This window comes from Cupressus sempervirens, chromosome 9, assembly GCF_028749045.1.
Source record: "Cupressus sempervirens isolate cs-2001-9-10 chromosome 9, ASM2874904v1, whole genome shotgun sequence".
Lineage (NCBI taxonomy): Eukaryota > Viridiplantae > Streptophyta > Pinopsida > Cupressales > Cupressaceae > Cupressus > Cupressus sempervirens.
In genome coordinates this window covers 775,229,589-775,234,942 of record NC_143126.1, presented here as the reverse complement: position 1 = coordinate 775,234,942, position 5,354 = coordinate 775,229,589, and the positions used below count along the sequence as shown (strand labels likewise).

At 31.5% G+C, this 5,354-nt stretch overlaps 1 pseudogene; it reads left to right on the top strand.

Annotated features, from left to right (window-relative positions):
* Positions 1-511: 511 nt before the first annotated feature.
* On the top strand, positions 512-3,441 carry LOC149541014 (coatomer subunit gamma-2-like; annotated as a pseudogene).
* The last annotated feature ends 1,913 nt before the right edge of the window (positions 3,442-5,354 follow it).

Genomic DNA, 5,354 nt, shown 5'->3' with positions numbered 1-5,354 from the left:
TCCGACTCCAACATTGAAATATTTCCTACCCAACACATATTCAAGTTGACAAATGCAAGCTACAATCAACCAGGATTTAAGAGCCTTAGATTTGTAGGTCTCCCAAATGGTATAGAACTTGGTGTTATCGTTTCCAAAGAGAACTGAATGAATCATGCTACTAAGATTATCATGAATGAATTTTCTAGAGGTAACTACCCTTTATAGAAATAAATGATAATCCTAAAATTAAAGTTAGCAAACAATAATAATATGCAACTAGCCAAATTCCATTTTTACCCTGAACTACTTTATCTTTATCGCTATCATAAATTTGAGCAGCAAGCAATTCTATGGCAATATGATTGGATAAAATAATTGAGATGGCCACTATATCGGACCAAAGTCATGCAACAGAGGCTAAACCTTGTAATTAATATCCTACAAGAAGCATTTCATAAGAATGTATAGCATACTAGCTCAAGTCCCCTAGTTGTCAAGTCCCTTATCTTCCTTTGAAAGCACCTGAGAAATGGGATGCTTTGTCTCACAAATGGAAACAATGTAAGTAGTGCAACAAGTTATCTTATTTATTGTGGTTGAAAATCATTTAATTAGTGGAGAGGATGGTCCCAAATTGGATGAGGTTATGTAGTGGTTTGCACCTAAGTCCTAAGTACTAGTAGATCCGATTAGGGAATTCAATTCTTAATTGCATAGAACATATAAACTCAATATTGACGGGAAATGAAAGTATAAAAAAAATGCTTCCATATAAATAAGAATTTCATATATAGATCTATGCCATGTGGGCATCCTGACTTTTTTCCAACATATTTTACTACACCTATCTTATATTTTACTTTCCTGGACATAAAATATTTCAATTGTGCTATTTCATTGTTTTTCATTAAAAAAATATTGGTTTTAATGGGGACTAATCATTTGTGAAAAGATGGCCCATAATGGTAGAGTCTCATTTTGTGTGTTGGTTGAAATTGCAATAGTCACATTATATGCTTGAAAATCTTGAAATGATCCAGCTCTTGTGCATCTTTGACAATGAGAGTATTTTGCAATGATTTTTTTGAAAATATTTCAATCCCTCACTTCAAACATGCTATACCTATGTCCATTTAGTAATTCTCAAGTCACACTTCACAATTATCATAGAAACTAGAAAATGTTTATTGCACTTTACTTTTTATTTTGAAAGGGTATTTCAAACAAACTTATAATAAATAGTACTATATACATACCAAACATCATACCTATAGGATCAAAATAATCTAGAATAATTGCATCATAAATCCCTTATGAGTATTCTATTAAAAAGGCAACATGTGAAAAAGGAGTATTATAGACAATATGAGATCTTTATCACATGCAAATTTACCACTCACAACTACATTAAAACTACTTATGCTATTCTCTAAGAATTTTTAAAAAAATTACAATTATGATATACAAATATTCTCATAATTTACACAAACATGTGAAACACTCATCAAGGAAGTTTGTATACAATATTGGAGCATTTGGGTCCTTAAACAAAAGAAATAACATACCATCAACAATGCAAATCTTGACACAAAGGCCTTGAAACCTTCTGCAATGTTAGGAAACAACTCATTGGTACCTGCATAAAGGGATCAAAGGATGTTACTTCTAAAATAGTTTTAAAAATACTTGTACACAACAAATCATTTCATCATAATGATAGATGAAGGCAGCCTAAATCAAAATTTCTAATACAAAAACATTTCTATACAGATTTTGCCGAAAAGTTGTAAAAATTGCCAAATGTAAATTTTTTTTATATAGATGGATATGTGCTAAGAATAAAATTGGATATCTAAAACAAGTCATTGTTGATAAAAAAGAAAAAGAAAAAGGTTGTCTCTAGTACTTCTCTTATTAGTGGAATTCATTTACATCAAACCACTCGATATATTGTCAATCATTTGAATAACAAGGTACAAGAAGTAATTCGGTCCAATATTTCTCTTGTAAAATTGCATGCACTAGCCTTGCTTCGTTTGACAAAATGGCTACTTAGCTATAATAAAGCTTGTGACTAGTCTAATGAGAGGAAAAATTCACTCACCTTTAGCTCAATGCCTCTTTTATCTATTACACCTACCACATTATATAAGAAACAAATATAAATTCACAAACTAGTCAACATTCACTCTATGATTATTTAGAAGAATGTTTGTACCACAATGTGGAAATGGTCATATTTAAAGCTACAAGGTATATAATAGAATTGAATGGGGTGACAATTCAAGAGTTCACACTAGCTATTACTATTTTACAACTATTTTTAAGCTCATCAAAGATAGTTCTTTGGTTTTCAACTATTTGTACTTTAAACAAGGTGGTAATGACACATTTGTTTGCAGTTACAAACTACAAAATTGATAGCGAGAGACTAATTTTAGACCAAAACTAGTTCAAAACCACTCTAGCTATTACCACACTATTAAAAACAAGAAATGAATCAAGTGTGGATCATTTGATGAACAAAATTAGAAATTTCATGTCTGATAGGGAATATGAGATCAAGATTATTGTTGTGGAAGCTATTACATCTTTGTGCTTGAAATTCCCAAAGAAATACCACACACTAATAAAATTTTTTGAGTAATATACTCCATGAAAATGGATTGAGTATAAGAAAGCTATTATAGATTCTATTCTAATTCATATAAGGAATATTTTAGAAGCAAAGTAAAGTGGCATGTATCATCTTTGTGAGTTTATTGAAGATAGTGAATTCACCTATCTTTCAACACACATTCTTCATTTTCTTGGTCACAAAGGATCAAAGACTATAGACCCTAGCAAGTATATTCATTATATATACAATAGAATTATTCTTAAAACCCAACAATTAGGGAAAGTTTTGTGAGTGTACTAGAAAAATTTGGTGCCTTGGTTGATTCTTTAAAGCCTCACATATTTTTAATATTGTGTTGATACCTCTTTGACATTGGTGATGAGGTTCAAGATTGAGAAACTCTCTACCTAAATACTCTTGATGGAGATGTTTCATTAGATAAGAATGGAAAGTATGTTAAAGGATTCATTTTTGGTAACTTTGTCTTCATACTGGTTTAACTTGGTCTTCCCATTGATGATGAGGTTCAAGATTGAGAAACCCTCTACCTAAATACTCTTGATGGAGATGTTTCATTAGATAAGCATGGAAAGTATGTTAAAGGATTCATTTTTGGTAACTTGGTCTTCCCACTGGTTAATCTTGAAGCAAGTTTACATGCATATGAATCTAGTGAAGAACCTATTATTTTGGCTTCTATTCCAAAGGAGGTCAAATCATAGCCATTGGCAGAGAAGAAGGATTCTAGTAAAAACATAGCTATAAAAAATGATGGATATATTGTTGTTAGATATGTTTCACATACATATGAAAGCCTATTGGCTTCCATTCTAGAGTAATTCATTTCATATTTTGTATCAAGCTCACTAGTTAAGGCTATTCTCATACCTAGAAAACTCTTTGTCCATGCATTCACACTCATGTGAGGAACAAATATGGTTTTATTTTGTTGGGGACATAACCAAAGCCTATAATAATAGAGATAAGGCCATTCTTAGATGCATTCTGAACATTTCTTGAGGAGATTCCCTTGCTATCATAGTCATCTTAATAGATGCCATAAACCTTTGGTTGCAAATGTCAGTGACTTTAGATTTTTTATTTGCTAAAGAGGAAGAGCTATTCATCTTTCCATTGATCATGAGACTAGTGCTAAACATGTAAGCATTAAGGATAGTGGTGGTTTCACTTCAAATTTTCCTGGGAACATTTGAGATAGGATTCTCAAGTCACATCTATGGTTAGATCCAAATGTGAGGGTATAGGACATTGAATCAAAAGAAAAGTTTCTAAATATTGCTAGTTATGATTTATGAAAAGTGGTGAATAATCAAGAGGCAACCAATTTTGTTAGCAAAATCAAGACCCACAAATGGAAAAAAAGAAATTAGCTTTAGAAGCCTTGAAATGAGAAATAAAGAATGACATATTTGTTGGAAATATAAGATGAGTAACTAAGAGGGGAAGAGTGAATTAGTTACCACTAAAATAAATCCTAGATCCCTTAGATGTCGGTACAAAAACAAACTCTAGAAATTGAATACTATTGATGCTCGACAAACAAATCAAATGTTGTAACTCTAAAAACACTATGTTTTCTCGGTAAACATGCAAATCTTTAGATATTATCTATGATTACTGTTACTTTAACTTAGTTGCAAACATATAAAAGAAAATAGCATGAATACATTTGACACTAAGATTTAACATGGAAACCCAATTTGGGAAAACCACCAATTGCAACTAGTTACTATTTTTCACTCTTCTGAAGTGAGCCCTATTAGGAGCCAACCTTATTAAAGGTTACAAAACACATTGTTAGGTGTGACCCTGTTAGAGGATATAATCGCCCTGTTAGTAGTGGCCTTGTAAGAGGTCTTGAGACAATTCAATAGAATTGCTATCTTGTTAGAGGATTTATAAATGGTTGTTAAAACAACTCTATTAAGAGCTTTAGATCACTGCTACAATGGTAAGAAAGTAACAATGAGATTACCTAAATTGAATAAAAACTAAATTGGTAATTAAAAATCTCTATTTGGGCTTGTCCTTGATCCTTTCTGATCAAATATATCTCTTTAGCTCCACAAGGATATTTTTTTTATCCTTAACTTCTTCTACTCATTATCAGATCTTCAATTCACTCATGCACTTTTTCCATACATCCATATTTTACATTCACAACTTGACCTTATACTTATATCATCCACATTGTCAAGTCAACTAAAATATAACTTAGAATAATCAATATTCATCATCTCAGTCAACTAGAATCAATAGATAAATTAATTAAGCTTAATATGCCACAATAAGAAAATCCTTCATTAGCTAACCCAGCTCGATAGACACTAACTTAGAAATGATTTCCTATGTTAACCAATAGAAGCTCAGTTAACACTAAAAACTTAAAAAAATCCTTTGGCAACCAAGTAAGCTCAGTTAGCGCTAGTTCCATCCAACTTTTCTTTCATTAACTGAGTGAGCTCAATTAATACTCATCTTCAGCACACTTTCCTTTGTCTCCTGAGTGAACTCTGTAGACATTGCCTTCTAAACTTGGCAAACACAAGAATGCTCAGTAGACACAAAAAACTATTTTTACTACCCGAGTGAGCTTGACATTCACAAACAAAAACTAATATGACATTTGTGTAACATCAAGGACAAAACACAATTAATCAATTGTATCCAACAATCTCCCTCTTTGGAATTGATGGCAAAACAACATGTCATAGCATAGTGAAATTTCTAG